Source organism: Sciurus carolinensis, chromosome 2 (genome assembly GCF_902686445.1).
Source record: "Sciurus carolinensis chromosome 2, mSciCar1.2, whole genome shotgun sequence".
Classification (NCBI taxonomy): Eukaryota; Metazoa; Chordata; class Mammalia; order Rodentia; family Sciuridae; genus Sciurus; species Sciurus carolinensis.
Genome location: NC_062214.1, coordinates 6,910,160 through 6,932,620, shown reverse-complemented (window position 1 = coordinate 6,932,620; position 22,461 = coordinate 6,910,160). Strand labels below are relative to the sequence as shown.

Sequence of the window (22,461 nt, the reverse complement as noted above, 5' to 3'; positions counted from 1 at the left end):
GAAAGGGGATTTCAAGGGGTGTAGAAAGTGACCAATGGGGTCAGGTAAAATGAGGACTGAAGTAGAGCTGAGAGTCTACTGGTTTGGAGATTTCCACAAGATCAGATGAACAGAAGAGCATTAAACAGATTGTTGATACGTCCACAAAGACGTTTGTGAAGATCAAAGACGATGTGAACACTTCTTATTTCTTCCCATTAAATCATAAATTCATTGAGGTTAGAGACATAGTTCCTTATTTCATATCAAGAATACCTTACCTTAACCCTGTGATTAATAAACATTTCGTAGCTCAGTGAATAGTGCACCATGATGCACTATAACTGTTGAAAAGACTTCTTAGGGTGTTCTGGAATTAAACATATATTTTTGTTTTTGGTTCTGAGATCCCTGAGTTTAATCCACCCTTTTGAAGTTCCAGTTGGAGAATATCTCATGGTATTCCTTGAGACTTTTCTGCTTTCACAACCACAGACCCCAGAATTTGGATATTTATAATTCCATTTTGATGTAGATTTGAACACACCAGTTCCTGTTTCAAGGTCCACAACTGGAAATGATGGCTTTGATTTGCTTTTGTCCAGTTTACAAGCTGATGTGTCAACTCGGAATGTGCTGGGTGCTGAGGGAAGCAGATCTTGTGTTATTAGCCATGTCTGCCTCCATCCTGTTCTTGTTATGTACCTGTTATCATTGGAGGAGATAATATAAAACTAGTATCCAAAGTATGAAACTACATACTCAGAACTTCACTACCTCAGGGAATTTTATGATGTTCCTAGTTTCCAGATGGTAGAAATTATTACAAAAATTAAATATAATACTATTTTGTTATAAAAATTTATTTCTTACGAATTTAATAGAAACTCTGTCAAAGCACACACATACAATTGCAACTTATTTATTTCTTTGTACTTTGGTATATATGCCTTTCTTTTTTTTTTTCTTTCATTTTTTAAAGAACATTTCCATTATAATACAACCTGCTTTCTAAATTAATTTAGCACATTTTTTATTGGTTATTGTATCAAGACCATTTTCCAAGCCAAGTGATCTGTTGTGATATTAACATAGATGCACATCTCATGTGCTGGACGACTTATTTTATATCAGTAACAGACAACAAGTAGGACTGTGGTTCTGGACAATTATGATAGAGCTGAAACTTCCCCCTCACCCAGCGACTTTGTAACCACTGCTGGGAGCACAACACCTTCTTCAAGTGCTAAGTCATGCAAGCCCTCAGCACAGAGAATGATATACACTGCATGCCCTCAATAGCCAGTGGGCATGCTACAAGTGCATGTGCTACTGTTGTACTTTCATGGTTACTTTGGAGTGTGTTCCCATGAAAAAGCATTTACTGTAAAACAGTACACTGTGTTGTACTGGCAGCAGGTTAATAGATCTCATATTTATTGTGTCTCTCAATCGCAACATTTTCTCTTACATTTGATTTAGTCATGTGTTGTTTGTTAATAAGGGCTCTAGAAATAATCGGGTAGTGTGTGTGTGTGTGTGTGTGTGTGTGATATGGCCTTGGTGTATACAGGTTCTGTCATCTTAGTTGTGTTAAACACACCCTGATGTTCACACAACAACTTGTCCAAAGATGTGCTTCTCTGAATATATCCCTGTTGTTGAATGATGCATGACTTGTATGTGCAATTCCACTGCAAGGGTGAATCGAAATTCTTTTAAAGAGCCTCCCATGGTTAGACATTAGATCGTTTCCAGTGCTTCAATATTATAAACAACACTTCAGGGCATGTCTTTGAAGCTAAATCGGTGTACACAGCTTTGATTTCTACTTCAGAATACATTTGTGGAATTAAAATTGCTGGAATAAAATGTAGAAATATGTAAGTTATTGGTAAGTAATGCAAAATTGCTAAGCACTGGACAATTTGCACAAGAAATGCAGACTGAATATACAAAAAATATGGCAATATTTTTGAATATAGAAGAAAGTAAGAATTGCTTTCAATCTCGTAGACATGAGACACGTTTACTGGATTGTCTTAGAGAACATTTTATTAAATAGACCCTAGTTGTCTTCCTACCTCCAATCCCTTTGGCAGATAATGCATAATCTGTGATATATGGTATAATGTAACATGAAACATATAGCATATGATATATAATATGTAACGTAAATATATGACATATCTAGGCTCACTAATGATGGCCAATTTCTTTATGGAGATCTTACATATTTACATTTTGCTCATTTTTATTTACGTGCTTTCTTGTATTATGATCGGAACACCGTTCCCTTTACTTACAGGGGTATATTTTAGATAATTATCACTACTATATAGGTAAGCTATTGATTTAATGGATTTCATATGTAACAGATAATGGCTTTTCAGACAATTTTTTTTTTCTAGAAACCAGAGTTTTCCTTTTGTGAAAAACAGGGTAATTTAGTTTCATTATCTCTGAGATTCGTTCTTACCTTTCTGGTCACCTCCCCTCCCAGCATTCTCCCTCCCTGTCCCCCTCCTTTCCTCCCTTTTCTCCTCTCTCCTTCCTTCCTTTGTCGTTTGCTTTGGCTAAAGTCTGATAAACAGTGTTAGATAATAGAGTTGATTATGAACATGCCTTTTTATCCATTAGCTGTAAAAAATAATATCTAACATTTTCATTAAGTGCTGAGATTGACTATGGTATTGTAGGTCTGCCATTTTTAATGATTTAATCATGGTATTCTTGGTACATCTGGTACTAATGTGCTAATATTTAACTCAAAATTGCCCTCTAATTTGGTCCTCAGTGATAAGGGGTTATGAATGTGTGTGTGTACATGTACACACGTGTGTGTGTGCTATTTTAGATTTTGGCAATATGGAAATACCTTGCAAAAAATTCTAGGATTTGAAGAAATTGAATATTAGGAAATTATAATATTTGGGGGTTTTACAAAAGTTGAATAACCAGGAAATTACTTTTCTTTGCAAGTCTGAATGCACAGCTTTCGCACCACTGCTCTCCCCTGTCTGGAATTCAGGTGGGTCCCAGTTTCATCCCCGGTCTCTTCTGGAATATTCTGCATCAAGAGTGGTGCTGGCCACAGGTGTCAGATCACAGAGAGCACCGGCTGAGAACCCTCCACGGCTTTCCATCTCATGCTGAAGCTGCTGCCTGCCCTCGCCAGCCACCTTCTCCTGCTTCTTTGGGCTTCTCCAGTTGTATCCCTTGTGTGCCAAACTCTCCTCACCTTGAACTTCATATGAAATCCTCTCTCTGCTGCAATGGACCCTGGATCACCTCCTGGGGTCATATTACTGGTGTTTTTCTATGACATCTCACCCGAAAAGCTCTCCTGGGACCTTGCCTAAGAGAGAACTTTCCCTCATTTCCTTAAGTTAGCTGTCGAGGCATTATTCTTGGCTGGGCCAAGTTCTGTTCCCAGGGCTTCCTATTAACTCAATCTTCCCAGTTGCATTGTGAGCTCAGACCGTGGATGAGAAAGAAAAGGCCCAGATATTTGGAATAACTTGCCCAAGTCCACAGAGCTACTTGTGGTCTAGTGGACTCCAAATCAGCACTGGCCAAGGCAGCAGGGCCTCTCCCACCGTCCTCCTCTCCTCCCCAGTCCTTGGAATGGCTCCTACGTAGCTTTTCATGAGCACCTAGCATTCCAAGCTCTTGGGGTTTGTCTTTCCTGTTCCAGTGGGAATTTCCCAGGGCTGGATTCCTGCTGCATTTGGGCATACTTCAGCTTCATCTGACATTCACGGCTTCCTGGAATATATTTTAAAAGACTAAATGAGTATTAAATATAAAAACCAGGAAAATGAGTTGAATTGAGATTTGTTTCAGGAATTATTCTTTGGTAACTTTTAAAAGTTTTATTCTGTTGGATTGACTACATCCTGAGTCACTTCTGGTTATTTCTATTTTCCTAGAAATTAGACTTATAGGGTCCCTGGCCCTGATTGTAGATAAGGACAGCTACCATTTTAAACATTCTCTATATATCTGAAAGATGATTGCATTTACCCATCTTAATTTTGTATATTTGTGATCTATTGGTTCTTTTTCTTAATCAGGCTAGTATGGATGCTATAAATATTGAATTATTGAGTATAAAGAATCAGTTCCTGATTTCAGTGCTCTTTCTGATTTCTAGTTTTGTCTAAGATCCTGCTTTTTAGTCAATTCTTCTTTGTTTTATTAGTTTCTATTGCTATTGTTCTCACCTAACTCTTTTTCTCTTCATGCTTTAATGAAATTACTTGGTGTTAAATTTGCCCCATGTTGCAGTTTTGGAAATACCCCATAAATGTGATTTTTAATGTTTTATTTATACTATTAAGTTAGAAAAATAATTAAAACAGAAACCATGGGTTATTTAAAAAATAGTAAAAATGATTTCTGTTTTAATTATTTCTCATACTTAATAGTATATTGTCTATATTCCCATTGGCCATCTGAATTTAGGTATGCAAACTTTTTACATTAACTGCTGTTTGTTGTATGATAATCAGGTTAATATGGCTGACATGATTTATGCTTTGGAAGAAACTTCTGAGGTCTTTACTTAGACCTATAAAATGTGATACTCCTTCAAACTGTTTTCAAGGAAATATGAAAACAATTCATAGCATATATATATGTCATTATTTTCTTAGGGTATTTTCATCAACATATTTTAAATTTGGGGATTCAAAATGGTTTGTTTCTTATACTACCTTAAATGCATTATTGTTAATAATATGATTATGTAAAAAGTATTATTACTAAAAATGACAGTAGTGACAACTTTGGAATATTGAACATTTTGTAAAAACATTAGCTATGGTTTGGAGACCTATTCTTTTCCTAAATACTCCACCTCTGAACCTTGCTGCATTGAGGATCATGTCTTCAAAATATGAGTTTTTGAGAGGACAATATTAGATCCAAACGATAGAACCTTTAAAAATTACACATACAAAATATATCCAACTTTTTTCTGTGGTCCAAAATGTTTTTTGAAAAATTTCTTCCTTCTTTTCTTTTTCTTTCTTTCTTTCTTTTCTTTCCTTCTTTCTTTCCTTCCTTCCTTCCTTTCTTTTTCTCTTTCTTTTTCTTTCCTTCCTTCCTTCCTTCCTTCCTTCCTTCCTTCCTTCCTTCCTTCCTTCCTTCCTTCCTTTCTTCCTCCCTCCCTTTCTTTCTTTCTTTCTGTTCTTTTTTTTGTTCCACAGAACAGTTTTGTTGAGTGTATACAAATAGTTCCAGCATATGGGAGATTAGCACTATCCCTGAATATCTTTAATGTGTCCCTTCCTACATGTTTTAGGCATGTGGAGATACTGTGGTTCTTTTGTACTTCTTGTTAAATTCTGTAAAGTTATCAAAACTCTGTTTTTCGTATGGTTCTTCAGTTGACCCACCCTGGTGTTTGTATTTTAATCTGGACTAATAGTATCATCTATGAATAATGAGAATTCTATTTCATTCTTGGCAGTAATTTCAACTATTAATTTTTTTGGTGGTGATCTGCAATTCCACTGGTTAGGGCTTCAGAACATTATTATATTACAGTGGCGATAAAAGAAATTGGATGTTGGTACTTTAATTGGGATGCCTCTGTGCTTAACTCCTCTTTGTGCAATGTTCGTTCTTGGTTTTAGATGAATTTTTCTTTATCACAAAGACATAATTTTTAAATTCCTGGTTTGCTAATAAAACTTATTAAAAATGGAAGAAAAATGCTATCTTTTTTTTTTTTTTACTTATAGACTTTACAGTTGTTCAAATGTGATGGAAGAGAGATTTGATGGAAGAGACTTACGAATTTCATAATTGTAAACTATTCCTGTAGTGAGCAAACTTCACTTGGTAATGATAGGGAGATAATAATGTTAATATGTAAGATTTTATTCTCTTTTGCTGGTTCTGTGAACTGATGCTTACTTAGAACTCTGTTGTCTGTTTTTGCAAGTGATGGTTATTACTTGGTGCATTTGTGTATGTGTGTGTGTGTGTGTGTATGTGTGAGAGAGTGAGACAAAGATGTGGGAATTTTTCCAGGTGTTTCTTTAAAGGATAAGCTAGTATTTGAAATGTGGAGCAGAGTTCCTTCTTTGCATATTTGTTACAGTTTTTTTGCTTTCATTAAGGTAATGTATAAAGGACTATCTGTTTCCTCACTTTATTTTATCCAGTAAATACAACTGTGCTTGACATAATAAAACAAAACAATAGAATGGCATGGAAAACCACAAGCCTGTGAGAATTTCCATGGTCAAACCTCTGCTGCAGCTCCTTCCAAGATTGAGGGGCTGTTCAATAGACTATGCTTGGTCAATTCTATCTGGAAGCATATGTAATGAAATCTCAAGATCACACTAGATACAAAAATAAATTTCAGATGGATGTATGGTTTAAACATCAAAGATAATACTTTAATTTCAAAGAAAGTCTAGAAGAATTCCTTGCAGAGTTGGAATAGAGATGTGTAGATCACAAGTATGACACAAGAGGAAAGCATACAATATTAATATGTTAGATTATATTAAAGATGACTTTCCACAAGAAAATATTATTAAACCGCAAGAACAGATCACAAAAGGGAAGAAGATATTTTCAAAATCTATAACCAATGAGGATTAGCATTCATAAAATAAAACAGTAGCTTCAAATCAATAATAAAAATAAAACAACACACTGTGCTGGGAGACTTAGAAAAGGAAACAAGAACGGTGAATCAACATAGTAAGGTATTCCCAAAGTCACTGGTAGAAATGCACGTGGGGAAACCCATAGCGAGTTGCCTGGGAGACCCCCAGTCCCTTGAGGAGGAAGTCCTGAGGGGAGCCTATGGTTCAAGTGAGCGAGGGACATGGGAGAGCCTATTGGAGCTGGAGGGGTAGGTCTGACCAGTGAGCAGAAAGGTAGAGGAAGATTAAAGGGAGAAATGGAGGGAGGAGCCCTGGAAGCCAGGGGAAGGGAGAGGCCTTATGTTGGTGAGATCTCTTATTTCCAAAAGGGGCAAATGAAATTCTAAATTATGACGGTGGAAGGAACCCAGTTAGATATAGATGGTGGCCAGATACAGAGAATGGGGTGGAGGGGGGTTCTTGCTAAACTGACTTAGCAAGGTTCTTGATTAAACTGGATGTTACAACAACGTGCACACACCTGTACACCTAGGTGAAGGTCCAGGAGCCTGATGTTTGGCCGTCTTTGTCTCAAGTATTCTTGTGAATTATGTAATGATGTCTTAGTTCTTACTTTTTCAAATATATCTTTTCTGACCCTCTTAATTTACTGATTCCCTTCTCCAACTCCAACTCTTGCCTTACAAAACATTTCTACTTTATTATTCTCCCTGGTGCAGTTTTGGAGATTGTATACCCATGATAGTGTCTAATATTTTTCTCTATCGTACATATGTTTGTATCTAGCTAGCTAACAGGTTACTATCAGTCACTTAATTATCTGACAAGAATACTTAACAAGTAGAACACTTTCTTCATTAACAGGCAAATAACATTTTTACCCACTGAGGTACTGTTCTTGAATTAGACAGTCAGCAGCTCATGTTGGTGGGGATGGTGGGCATCCTGCACTCTGAAACATGGCTAGTGGGAACGGGAACTGGCACAACCCCTCTGAAAAACACTCTGGCAGCAGCTAATAAAATTAGACATATGTTTACCTTGGGAACCACTCTTAGGAATTCACCCAGGACTGAAAAGAAAACACCTAGTCACAAAGGACCTTGTAGGAAATTATTCACAGAAGACTCATTGACATGAGCACAAACTCAGAGATATACCAGGTGACCATCAGCAGCAGAAAAGTTAAACTTGTAAAGTTCATACAAATGAACATACTTAGCAATAAAGACTCAGCAAATGGCCCCCATGGCGGGACCGGGGAACCTAGAAATAGTATCCTCAGTGATGAAGTCTTACATAAGTTTATACATGACTGCATAAACTTCTTTTAACTTTTCAATTCTTTTCTTCATTTTTTTCTGTTTGTGTTTTCAAATGCTGCCTGTGTGGTTTCCAAGTTTCTTTTCCATTTTATCTAGGGCTTTATAACTTTTACCTATTTCTCTTTGAATAGTCTTTTCCTGTTCAGTACGAAAGAAAATAAAATTCAGATCAAACTTTAACTTTTTCTCAAAGATAAAATCTTTAAGATATTTATTTATCCTTCATCGTCTCTACAAAATTGTTGTTTTCTTTAAATATATTTTCTTTTAATTATTGTTATGGTTTGGATGTAAGGGGTCCCCCAGACATTCAGGTATGAGACAATGAAAGAAGGCTTAATGGAGAAATGATTGTGTTATGACAGCCTTAACCCAATCAGTGAATTAATCCCCTGATGGGGATTAACTGAGTAGTAACTGAAGGTGGGTAAGTGTGGCTGGAGGAGGTGAGTCACTGGGGTATATATTTTGCATCTGGTGAGAGGAGTCTCTCTCTGCTTCCGGATCACCATGTGCTGTTTTTCTCTATCACATTCTTCCACCATGATGTTCTGCCTCACCTTGAGCCCGAGGAATGGAGCTGGTCATCTAGGGACTGAGAACTCCGAAACCATGAGACCTCAAATAAACTTTTCCTCCTCTACAATTGTTCTGGTTGGGTCTTTTAGTCACAGCAAAAAATGCTAACTAAAATAATTATTATTTTTACATTTCAGTGAATATTGCACCCGTGTTAACAATAACTGAGGGAAACTGTTTTTCATGATTTACTTCTTTGTTACATGTTTTATAATTTTTTTAACCTCAGAATTGATTTGATGATGATCATGTAATCCATTTATATCTGAAAACATCAATGTATCCCACCGATATATACAATTATATTTGTTTATTAAAAATTTGAAAAGTATATCTCCATGCATTTGCAAATTGAAATCACAGGCTTAAAATTCATGGACCTAAATAGAGAAATAGCCCTGGATTTTTTTTTTTAACATGTAAGAATGTAGGAAATGGAAATTCCCTTTCCCTCCTTTATATCATTCTCCTTTCTTTGTTTGCTAAGGGTTCTTTCTTTGATAAGATAATTGGCAATTTTTCCCCTTTATCTTAGAATGTCAGAAATGTTCAGGAGAAGTGAGGTGTGGTGGTAAACATCTATTGTCCCAAGTTTGAGGCCAGCCTCAGCAATTTAGTGAGACCCTCAGTAATTCAGTGAGACCCTATCTCAAAATAAAAAATAAAAAAGGCAGGGGATGTAGCTCAGTGGTAAAGCACCCCCCAGGGTTCAATCTCCAGTACCAATAAATAAATAAATAAATAAATATTTAAAATGTCTAGTAGATGTCTAGACATTAGTGACTTTTTAACACTTTTGCCTCTTTCTTGCAGATAGTTGAAATGTCAGGAACTCAGAGAAGAGATAGGGAATAAAACCAGATCATTCAACCATTAAATTGCAGATGATGTTCAATTCATGATGCTTAATAAGATCACACAGAAAGGAAAGGAATAAGAAGAGGCTTAGAAGGAAAAGTGGTAAATCTTAAAATCCACAGATGAGATAGAAAAGGAGCACGGAGATTGAGGAGTGGGGAAGGAAGGAAGTGGGGAGACGATTGTCACAGAAGCTGGAAGAGGAGTTTCTAAAGAAGGAATCCATGACTTCACAGGTCAGTGTGGAGCAAAGGTTACGCCAAGCATGTGATAGTGATAAGAGAGTAATTGGTTTAATAAGTGAAAAAAGGGAAGATCCATCTTCGTGTGCATTTTGGCAGTATGCTGTTATTAAATTATTAAATAATCAATATATGCAACATACACAGAACTACAAAAGAGCACACCTTTTTCTCCACCCCCGTGTAACAGATGTGAAGTTTGGTTGCTGCCCCTGAAGGTATTTTCTTTATGTAAATCATCCAAAGACCATATTCTACCCAAAGATATGTTGATCCTATTTATTATACCTACAGTGTATCAATTTACTTTTATAGTCATATTTTATTTTCTTTCCATATTTTGAAGTTGTGTTATTGGACACCTGCAGTTCTCAATTTCTCACAAGTTTTTGGCAAATTCAAAGCTTTTATAATTATGTGCTGGTGTAGTTTATCTTAAATGATCTCTTTTACCTGAAAGTCTACTTCTTTTAATATATTGTTGCCAGTTTTTTGTTGTTATTGTTAATATTTCATTTTCTCTTTTTGGTAGAGGGTACCAGGGGTTGAACTCAGGGGCATTCAACTACTGAGCCACATCCCCAGCCCTATTTTGTATTTTATTTAGAGACAGGGTCTCACTGAGTTGTTTAGCGCCTCACTTTTGCTGAGGCTGGCTTTGAACTCACGATCCTCCTGCCTCAGCCTCCTGAGCCACTGGGATTACAGGTAATATTTCCTTTTCTATCTCTTCTGAATCTTTTTCTCTCACATTAGCTGTATTTTTATGGGTATTCTAATATCTTTTTAAACACAGTTTTATAATCATTGTCTTTAATTAGATGATTTAATAATTTTGCATATATTATGATTACTGACATCTTGGGATTATTTCCATCTTGCTTATTCTAAAACTTTTTCTTCTGCTGTTTTAGAAGTTAACTAATTGTTTTCCATTGTCTTCGGTTTTATCCTTGAAATTTGGATATAAACATATAATTAAATCTAAACCTAGCTCCTCTCTGCACTGGGACTGGAATCTGAAATTCAAAAGTCGTGGGTGTTTCCTTCTGGGGCAGGTGCCATGCAAGTCCTTGGGTTGCTTTCCGCCTCCGTCTCTCGGGGTTGCTCTTGATCATGCACACTTCTTCCTCCAGTGTGGATTTCCTGGCAGGCACCCGGTGTCTGGGTTTTCTTCCTCCACGTGGGTCTCACACCTTTCTTCGTGAAGTTCAGCTGTCAGGAGCAAGGGTCTCATCTCAGTCAATTCTCCCAGTTAGAGTGTGAGACTGTTTCAGTTCACCCTCACTCTTGAGAGATGATGTCACCGAGCATAAATCCCCAAAGGCTCCCGACTCCCATCACCACAAACAGCCGCGCCTGCCGCCCTCCTGCTCCCATTGGAGGTGTGAGGAGTTGCTGTCAGCTTCTCCGCGCGCTTTGCAGGTTCTCTTCCTGTTTGTTCTGGATATTCTCATCTTCTTTTTGTATTCTGAAGATTGACTGCAATGGTTCTCATAACAAGTCCATCTAAACTTCTGGAAAATTCTCACCTTCCTGTATCCCCTCCCTAACTCTCTCCATTTTTGTTTTTGCCTCCTGGGACTATGGTAAAGCAGGTGGAATTTTTTCCTGATCCTATTTTGCTATGGCTTTGACATCCAGGTTATCGCTATTAAATCACTATTAGATTTAGACATACATTATTTTCTCCCAGTACTCTCTTTATATGTTATACTTGTTATGAACCCACACACTTATTTTCTTAAAATTTCAATTAAAAAAATAAATGTTTCTCCTCATGTTAGAACTATTATTTTCCTTTTCTTTATGTGCACTTATTATTCCTAGTTAATATTTTCAAGTTGATCTTTTATTTCTTTAAGCATGAAAGTTTGATTGCACGATCTATATTGGATACGTTTCACCTCTGATATGCTGTGGATTTGATATTGCTCTTTGTTACTTCTGCCAATCATTCCTACATCCTAGCCTGTTTCCCATGCCTTGTGATGTTCAGTGGGATTCCACATTTGCTGAACTTTGGAGATTCTACGAACTGACTGAGAGTGTAGGATTCAATGAGGATCTGATTTCTTACCATCTACATCAAGAGGTTCTAATGTACCAAAACCACTTGCAAATGATTCCTGGGATCAAGCAGAATCTTTCAGATCATGCAGAAAAACCAAATTCACACTCCAAATCTATCAGCAGGCCAGCCGGTGACTATGCATCTCAGGAGGAACAGTTCTTCCCCTGCAGGTGGAGCCACAGCTTACACAGGTGTTTGCAGGAGTCCCTTTGTGAAATGGGCCAGTGTCCTTTATCATTAAGATCACCCTAGGTACCCTGGGGATTTGGGATCATGTGGGGATTTCTGCACTCATACGCTGCTTCCTGGAGACTAGGCCTTTGCTAGTAGATGCTTCTGGTGAGTTGAGTCAGGGGAAAGGCTGGGGTCTTTAGGGCACTGGCTACCACAGTGCCCTTCTGTCTGTGTGCCCCACTTTCTGCCACTCTGTGTTTTCACTGGGTATTTTCATATATATTTCATCCAGGATTTGAGGTACTTGGCAGCTGGGGGAGAGATTTTAGGATGTCTCTCCTGCTGTACTTTTTAGAAAGAATTTCAAGTCACTCGTATATTTGAACATAACCAGATTATCAAGTTTTGAAACTATTTATTGTCATCTCAACTTAGAAGTGACCCTGTGCTGCAAATAAAAATCAGAAGGCAGAGAAGAAGTACCTACCGTTTCATCATGTGTTGGAGTTTTGCCTCTTTAATGTTAGTTTGTTTCTCTGTGAGATCCTAAGATAACAGTACATTCTTGTGGGAATTGTATTTGTTATAGACAAGTTTTGATGTAAAGTTGGAGAGAAACAAAGCTCAATTAATGAGGCTCTTCAGCTCCAGGAGAGAAACACAGTGAGGGAAGAGTGCTGGGTCTTTGGAAAACTAACAAAGTCAAAAAGAACTGGTACCTTTCAAGGAAATAACATGCAAGAGTGTGAGGAACACTGTAAAGGAAATGCTGAACAATGATGGCAATTGCATATTTCCAAAATTTAGTTGGCAGACAGTTCCAATATCCACATTAAAAATTTAAGATAATGTTCCTTTTTCATAATATTAAAATTTACTCGTGTGAATTTGAGGATGATTTAAAACTAGAAAATTACATCATTTTATTTTTTGAATTACAAACATTGATTTGAATGTATTTTCCATTAGTGGTAGGAATTTTTATTTATTTATTTTGGGGATGAAAACACACAGGATATTCCTTTGGAATTATGTTGACCCTACTTTTGATCTAACTATTGGAAACATCTAAAAATAGAAATGTAAGACTCTCACAATAAGAAAGTCAATAAAAAAGAATATAAGGACAATTATCAAATATATTTTAGTCAAACACGTGGGCCCCAAATGCTGACAGCCTCAACTTCCTTTCCTAGTCCCATTTCATGGTGGCGTCTCCCAGCGGGAGGTGGTTGCGTTTTCCTATGAGAACATTTCAGTCAGACCTGGGATTCCGGCAGAGCCCTGGCTCCCCTTCGACTCCTGCAGACCGTGAGCCTTCCCTGTTGGGCTGCATAGCAACTGCCACTCAGCTCACCTGCGAAAGGTCAGCCCAACATCTTTGATTTTTTTCTCGCAATTTTTTTCGACTCCGGAAGTTAGCAAGCCAGCTGGTGGCATTCTGAAGGAGCTGCTGGGATCTGTTTCCCAAGCGCAGCGCTACTGTCTGTCCAACTGTGGCAGCTGAAGGTGTCACAGGAAGAGCACGCCCCCGGGAGGCAGGGGACTTGGAAAGGAGGTTCATCTCTGCCAGTCACTGGCCACAGGGCTGTGATGGTGTCCCTTCCCTTCCTGGCCACAGCTCCCTTGTTTGTGCAGTGATATTTGAAGGAGGTGATGATTTCGATGGCTTCTGGGTCTCACCTTCTGGCCTCCATGTGACGGAAGGTAGTGAGGGTCCTGGGTGGGGTGACCTCACATGCTGCTGCCAGGCTGCCCCATGATACAGCTTCCAGTGTCAGTCCACCCACCCTGCACTCCGTGGGAGGGCTGCCTGTGCCGGACGATGCACAGGAGCCATGGGCATGGATTAAAATGTGCAACTCATTCGTCACGTACGCCTCAATCTACTGCTTAAAGAAACCACAAGGTAACATTTGGAGTCCATGTTTTCTACATAGGGCAAGTTCAGAGCGGTCAAGGCCACTGCTGAGGGTCACATGGGTGTAAGGAGCAGCCTTGGAATTTGAACATTAGATAGGCAGACTCCCCGGGCCTCTTCCATCAGACTTAGCTTTACCTTTCACTCCACTCTCAAACTTATATACTGTATTTTTCAGGATCTAATTGCAAGTGGAGAAAAGAGAATATTCAATCTAACTTAAGTAGCAAATAAGAATAAATTAGAAGTAATTATTGTTTAAAGCAAATGAAATGTATGTATATACAACTCATAATGAACTTCAGTTCAAGTCTTCTCTCTCCATCTTAAACGCTGCTCTCCACCGAGTGGTTTTGTTCTAAGGCAAGTACACGGCACGTGGTAATGCAGCGCCACTAAATCCCAAGCCTTTTTGATCTGGTCTAAATGTCTGTGACCCTTCAAACTGACGTATTGAAATCCTAACCCCCAAGGTAATATTAGCACAGGGCTTTTGGGAATCAACTCCTCATGAATGGGTTTAGTGCTCTTACCAAGGAGACCTGAGAAGACCCCTCACTCTTCTGCCATGTGAGAATACAGTCAGAAGACAGCCCTCTGTGGACCAGGAAGTGGGCCCTCCCCAGATACCGAATCTGCTGAGCTTTGGATCCTGGACTTCACAGAATCCGTAACTGTGAGACATATTTGTTATTTAAGCCATCCTTTCTACGCTACTTTGGCACAGCAGCTTGAACAGACTTAGAAAGACAGATTCTTTTCCCCAAGGAGTTCCAACTGAAGTCATCTGTTTAAGTTCTCTGTTGCCAGTTTGAGCCCTCTTGCCAGGGTCCTGGTGACCAGTGAGAACTGAATACTTGGTCCTTGGCCTGGGACACCTGCTCGACTCTGGTGTGTGTGAGGAAGCGTATCCTCAAGGAACCACAAGGATGGAAACGATGCCAGTTGAGCTCATGGTGCAGCAGCGTGGCTGGTAGAGGCCAGATGAATAAAACCTGACGTTCCTCCACCACCGATGTTTTCACCCTCAGAGTTGAGACTCAACAACTGTCACTGCAGACTCAGAAACGGATGCAGCAAGAGCAGAGCTGATGTTCTGAAGCACCGTTCTCTACATGGTATTTTTTAGCCACGTTGACTGACATTACATAGGGAGTTGTCCGTTGCCAGGTTGTAGCTCTGTTGACATGAGAAAAAAGATGATTTTATCTAAATTTCTTCTTTTGCCCTTCATGTTATAGCTTGGATATTGTCTCAGAAACAGAGTTGAACAAAAGGAGACAATAATATCGGTAGGTAGTAATTTGGAAGGAAACCCACGCGTTCGTCCAATAGTGTTTCCTTTAAAATACGCTCACTCTGTATTTTAATGTCTCCTGCAATGATCCTGGGAAATTTGTATTCTGCCTTGACAAGGAGGGCCGCTTCACCTCAGATGTGGGCAGAATGTCACCAGCCAGCATTCTCCTGTTATTTGCAGAGATTATTAACATGTCATCTTTCTCTAGAAATGAATTCTTCAGAAATATCCAGTATTCTCTGAGACGGGCTCTCAGGACACTCTCTTAAATATCTCCACAAGAAAAAAAGAGTGATCATTTGACTGGTTGAAAGATGGTTCTATTTAACAAACAAAGCTTACTTGAAAATGTACTAACTCTGCAGGGTTTTTTTTTTTTTTTAAATGGGAATTACATCTTCTCAATGAATAAGTTTTGTATTTCTTTTGTGGCTCCATTAGGAAACAGTAGGTACATATTTTGTGTTCATTGGCAGAATTAACTCTTGACAAATTATGCTTAAATTGCTAAGTGATATTCCATGTAAAAGCTTCAAAGCTAACAGTGCATTTTAGGTATGGTCGATTGTGAAAGGAGAAAGAGTATACTTCCTCACAAGTATGGAAGGTACAACTATTCCACTGGGACTTTCCTTTTCTGAACAGTGTCTGATCCCTTTTTCCTCCTTCCAAGATGAATCGATGGCTCTCTGAAGTTCTCATGGCCCAATCATAATGACCCAACAGGACAGTGGGTTTTGTTTCCTTAACCCCTCATCCCAGCACTAGCACAGTGCAGAGCACACATTACTTGCTCAACACATATCTGTTGAACAAACTGAGTACAAATGGCATCTTTATTTTTAATTCTCACTTGTTGAGTTTCAGGGACTCGAGAAACCATTTGTGGAACAGCAAAAGCCTCTCTATTTTCCCTGAGTACAAATTATTTAGACAAGAGTTTGAACAAGATATGAATTTGTTGAAATAAAGATTTAGAAAAGTGGGATTTTTTTTTTATTTTTAGTTTATTACACATAAAGATCTTATGGATTTATGGGGCACCATGGGACATTTCAGTACATTAATTGTTGTCTAATTTACCATCAGGACAACATTTGAAGCACATTAACCAAACATCACGGTTTGGATCTGGAATGTCCTCTTAGACTCATGTGTTGAAGACCTGTTCCCCAATGCGGCAAATGGTCAGCTGTGGGCTTCTCAGAGGTGATTGGGGTATGAGGACTTGGTCCTCATCAGTGATTCACTCAATGATGGATTCATAACTTGATGTCATTTACTGGGAAGTGGTGGACACCTTAGGAGGTGAGGCCTTATCGAAGGAAGTGAGTCACTGGGTGTGTCCTTAAAGAGTATGCCATGTCCCCAGTCCCTTCCTCGTTCTTGTTTTCTTTGCCTCCTGGTCTCCATGAGGCAAGCTGTGGTGCTCCACCATATTCTCCCTGCCATGATATTCAGTCTTGCCTCAGGCCCAAAGTGGTGGGGCCAAGTGACCATGGACTGAAACCTCTGAAACCATGACCCAAAATGAATCATAAGTTGTTTTTCTCAGGTATTTTGTCACAGTGATGGAAAGTTCACCAGCACAGTTGATTTAAAAAATAATAATAAAGCAAAGGATGCCTTAGTTTCCCAAATATTAAAGCAGGATTTCTGTTCAGTAGCAGATAACATTTAACTTCTAAATCATACTTGATATTCCTATTTCAGAAGCTAATTGAATTTGAATCCCAGTACAAATTCATAATATGAATAAAAGGTAGTTATAGAAAAAGTAAAACTGTTCTTAATGTAGTGACTATATGATGTCAATATTTTGAAATATTGGAATCTTCTGCTAATAAATTATCTTCCAAAAGCATAATTATAACATTTTTGCTGCAAACAGAAGCTTGATGTAAACAAAATAAATCTGATTTGGTGTCCTGAAAATAATGCCAATGGATCAACAGCTTAAATACCTTAACACTGATGATTAAGATATTACTTGTTGGTTGTTTCTCTTTATAAAAGAAATGGTCCTTAGTCTGGTCAGTTGTCCTTTCAACTACGAACAGGCATCCTTTCCTTTTATAGAGGAAAAAAGAACAATTGGTTCTTTTAAATTGTTTTTCTTTAGCATTTGGAATAGGTAATGTCAATCAAAGTACATTTTCAGATTTAAATTGCCCCAACCTTGTGTTATTAGAGTGAGTGGTAAATAGTGATGTTTACTAAATTAACTTCTCTCAGTATAGATAAACACAATCTAATTTCAAATCCCCAGAAAGTGTCTTCCCAACGGAAAATTTTGTTTAAAAGTCATATTTTCTCCCTGCTGTGTAATAAAAGGAGAAAGTCTTGGCTTCCTTCGAAGACTTCAGTTCCTGCCCTGCTTCATCATGGGACAAATAGAGATCATGCCCTGGTTCTTTATCCATTAAGTGAAAGGAATCAAACTCTTCTGTCTGATTCTGTGTCTCAGGAGTGAACTTTTCACCAGGTGCTCACATGAGCAGAAGCTAAAGAGTCCCAGTTGATTTGATCTGTGTTTCAGACTGGCCATCTGCCCTGCTATACAGTTCCAAGTTCTCCCCTCATTGACTCTTTAAAATGTATCATGATCTTGAACCCAGTCTGGTCACTGGCTCCCCTGATTTAATCCATGCACTATGTCTTTGCTCATCTCTCTCCCTGAGTCCTTGCTTCAATAACTCCTTGTATCAATAAGAACACTTATTTATCATTGACAAAACTGCTTCAAATTATTCTAATAAAAAAAGGGAATATTGGTTAATAAGGTTTTAAATTTCAAATGCAGTGTATGCTGCAGGACTAACCAGATCCAGCAGCTCACACAATGTCTCCAAGTCTCCTGTTCACTTCTCTTGCCTCTTTTTCATCTGTTATTTTAATTATATAAACCTAGTGTTCCCTGAGTGGTAGAGGAGATGGCCACCATCAACTCTAGGTGTATAAACTACTAACTTACTAACTTCTCACCGTTCCAACAAAGTGCTCTATTGGAAGACCATTGGCTTAATGAAATCACACAATGCCCTACTCAAAGCACATAGATCCATATTTAGTATTTCAGATAAAATGAGTTTGTTTTAACCATAAAGGGCAAACTGGATTCTAAATGATCATACACATCTACCCTTCTCCATATGCTTTGTAGGAGATGGTGTTCAGCAGTCCACATCGTTCTTTTCTCCTATCCACATAGCTGGGTGACTTTTCTCTGCCCTCTTTGTACCCAGCAGAATGTGGGAAGAAGCTATATCATAACTTGCAAGCCTGTCATGGGAACCCTCACTCCCGTCTCTGTACACCATCTGGAGGTGAAGCACCAGACTCATCCTGGAAGGTGCAGGTGGAAGATGCCCAGCCTTTGTCAGTCTGAATTCCTGAGGAAGGTGACCTCTCAGACACTTCCCTTTCCTGCACACACCCAGTTGGATATTGATGAGAAATAAAACCAAAAAATAAATAAAAATGTTTGTACTAAGCCAATAAAGTGTCAGGGTTGTTCTGCTATATATCCTTTAATATGCATTTTTAATATTCCCCAGCTGTGGCTTCCTATTAAATAGTTGTCTGTTTAGTGCAAAGAATTCTGAAAACTAAGCAAAGTTACCTCATCTCCCTATGTCAGATTTGGTGACAGTCCACTAATTACTTTGAGAAAGTAGCTTCTAAAAATTTTACCTACCTGCGAGCTGCAATGATTTTTCTCTTATTTTTTACTTGTAGAAGTTTTCTAGTTTCAAGTTTTACATTTTGAAAGGTTTTTTTGTGGATGATGTAAGGAAGTTATTTTCCATGGAATATCTAATGACCAACAGCATGTGTTTAAAAAGAATTTCCTTCCTCCGTCAAATTAACTTGGCATCTCTGTCAAAAATCAGTAATCATATGTGTGAATTGACCTCTGACCTCTGTTTTCTGTTCCATTGACCTATATGTCTATCTTTTCACCAGTACCAGGCTAATTACTGTAGTTTTATAGTAAGTCATCAAATTAGGATAGATGCTCCAATTTTCCTCTTTTAAAAAATTATTCTGATTATTTTAAATAATTTCCATTCTCATAACATTTTAGATTCTTTCTGGCACTGTAAAATGTATCAGATTTATCTGGTTTACTTTCTGTCCTATTCTTGCAATCCAAGATTTCTTCAAGTAATTTCTATTTCCTCTTACTGGAAAATGGTCTTAGAAACCAAAATCTGGACACTAGATATTCTCAGTGTTCCTGGGTGTCAATACCTTTAGCTTGCAGAGCAAGGAAACCTGTGTATACTAATCTATGTGTAAACACAGATCTATAAACTTTTTGTATGTAACTATTTCAATCTAAATTAAGCTAAACATGAGTTTGTATTGATGTCTTCTACTCTCATTAATGAATACATGAGACATTCTAGTGACTTCCTTTTGCTTACCTGAAACTCCCCATTCTGGCAGTGAGAAAGAGGACCCTCCATCTATTTGCTTAATTGTCTAAGTCCAGCTTATAAATATGACATCACAGCCACTAACACGTGCCCCATACTCAGCTGCAGTGCTTTACATAGAGGTCCTCTTTTCTTTGGTCTTATGGACTTTACTCATTTCCAAAGTTGCATAGGATATTGCACATTTCCCTTACCTCAAGGAGTTGTTTCATACCTTTATGTCTCAATTAGATTGTTAATTAGTAATTTCATCCTGGGATTCCTCCCAAGTGATTTGTGAAATTGCATACAGTATGGTTTGCTTTTTTTTTTCTTTCTTTTTTTGTACTGGGGTTTGAACCCAGGGCTACTTTAAAACGGAGTCCGATCCCCAATCCTTTTTATTTTTTATTTTGGGGTGGTGTCTCACTAAGTTGCTGAGGACTTCTCTAAATCAACAGGGATGGCCTGGAACTCGTGGTGCTCCTGCTTGTCAACCACATGTGTCATGTGTGCAATAGCAGCGTCACGCCATGCAGACTGTATTCGATGCCCTGAAATCTCCCGGAGCTCAGCTTATTCATCCTCCCTCTGAATACTCATCAACCAATAGTCCTTATCATATTCACAATAGCTTTGCCTTTTCCAAGAGGTTTCGAATTGTCCTTTGTGGACAACTTTCTTTCACTTGACAATATATATACATGTAGGATTGGTCCATGTATTTTGAATTTTTTTTCTCGTCACTTTAAAACTTTTCTACTTTTTTCTATTTATCTCAAACTACCTTTTAGCATCTTGAGTATATGTCTAGGTGATGTTTGGGGGACTTTTCCTGCCCAGATTATACTCGACTTCTTGAACGCGTGGGGTAATATTTTGTGATCAATTTGGGACATTCTCTCACCATTATCTTTTTCAATAATTGCATGTACTTTCTCTGTATCTTTTTGGACTTCAATCATGCATACTTTGGAGTGTTTAATATTATCCTATGTGTATCTGAGACTCTCTTCATTTTTCTTCAACATGTTCTCTTATTTAAACTGTAATTTTCTGTTATTCTTCAATCGACTTTTTTCTGCGTGTTAAATATGCTCTTGGGTCCATCTAATACATTTTTCAATTTAAGTACTGCATTTTTTAGATCTAACGTTTCCATTGTTTCTTTCTAATAGTTTTCATTTCTCTCTCACAATTTCCCATTCATTCATTCATTATTAACATATTTCTCCTAGATTATTGTTATATGCTCCTCCTCCTTAATTCTCTGATCATATACGTATTGTGTGCACTGAAACATTTGCTCAAATATGTGGTTCCACTTAGAGTCATTTTCTATTGACTTCTCGTTTCCACAGCAGAACAAACATTTTCCTGCATCTAGAAAGGTCTCAATAATTTTGGGTTTGAACTGTACACTACGGAAAGCACATTGTTTGCAGTCTTATTCTTCCTCGTACTTTTCATATCTATGCAAAATTTTCGTTTGTTTGCTTGTTTGTTTATTAGTTCCCTAGTTTTTCTGTATAATTAGTAGTCAACCAATGATTTGAGGTTAAGCCTTTTTATACTTTTGTTGCCTGAGTTTTGTGTGGGTTGAGGAATACATTTAGATGTGTAGGTGATTTATGCTTCTTAGTTTACTTGAATTTGCCAGACTCTTTTCCCCATGCATCCATATAATTTAGAAGTTAGATAGAAATGTGTGAAGAGCATATGGCCATAGCCCTTCTACAGATCTCCACCACCCTTGTCTCTGCTTTAAATTTCTAACTGCTCTGCTACCTGACCCCAACTGTGTCCACCACCTCTTGCTAGTAGATAAATTTAGTTTTATTGATCTAGCTGGGAGAGAGAGAAATTCCTCCAGCAAGAAGGTGATAAATATACTATTCCTATGTGGAACAATAATGACCCAAACCACTTATTGGTTTATGTCATTGCTACACAAAGGTCAATAAATTACTTACTCTTCTAGAGACATTTTATGTATGTACAGGCACACTTTGCTTAACAATGTGGATACATTCTGAGAAGTGTGTCGTTAAGTGATTTTGTCAACACATGGACATGATACTGTGTACGTTCCAAAACCTAAATGGTAGGGCTTATTATGTGCCTAAGCAATTTAGGCTATATGACATGGCCCACTGTTCGCAGGGTCATGATGAGCAAAACAACATGATCATATAAAGCACAAGAGAAAATGATCCCATCAAGAGATGCAGTACACATGAGATCTCTACCGACACTACCAGCATAGCATGCAGAATGTCTTACAGGACACATTTGTAAAATGTTTCTATAAGTGCACAATGTTTACACATAACAGTGGAGTTTGTTTTAACATACTCACACATGCATGGAATATGATTTGCTCCACTTCAGCCCCCAGGACTTCCTCTTTCCCTCCCACCTCCCTCCCCCATTCCCCTTTCTCCACTCTACAAGTCTCCCTTCTATTTATTTATTTTCTCTAATTAAAAACATGGAATGCTTCATGAATTTTGCATGTTGTCCTTGTGCAGGGTCCATGCTAATCTTCACTGTATCATTTCAAGTTTAGTATTATCTGCTGCCAATGTGGGGACTATAATCAACATTTTAACATAAGCAGAATAAGTGCTCTCTAAACCAATGGCAGCATGTGTAGTAAATACACAAGGCAGAAGCATGGTCATTTGTTGTCGTTATCAGGTGTCATTTACTATGCATGTTTGTATGTACTGTGCTCTTATATCACCGGCAGCACGATAGGCCTGTTAACTCCAGCACCACAACAACATGAGCCATGTTTTGTGCTGTGATGTATGATGACTACGGAATCAGTTGGTGACAGAAATTTTACAGTTGGATTATGATCTTGTGGCCCTACCATCCACATGCAGTCCATGGTTGATCCAAACATTGTAATGTGGCCCATGGCTATAATAGCAGTGTAGACATGTTAATT

General features: G+C 38.1%; 1 non-coding gene across 1 annotated transcript; it reads right to left on the bottom strand.

The window, feature by feature from the left end:
• Positions 1–21,990: 21,990 nt before the first annotated feature.
• Positions 21,991–22,098, bottom strand: LOC124978370 (U6 spliceosomal RNA). The gene has a single exon (XR_007107405.1). It is a non-coding gene; the product is annotated as a U6 spliceosomal RNA (small nuclear RNA).
• Positions 22,099–22,461: the final 363 nt, after the last annotated feature.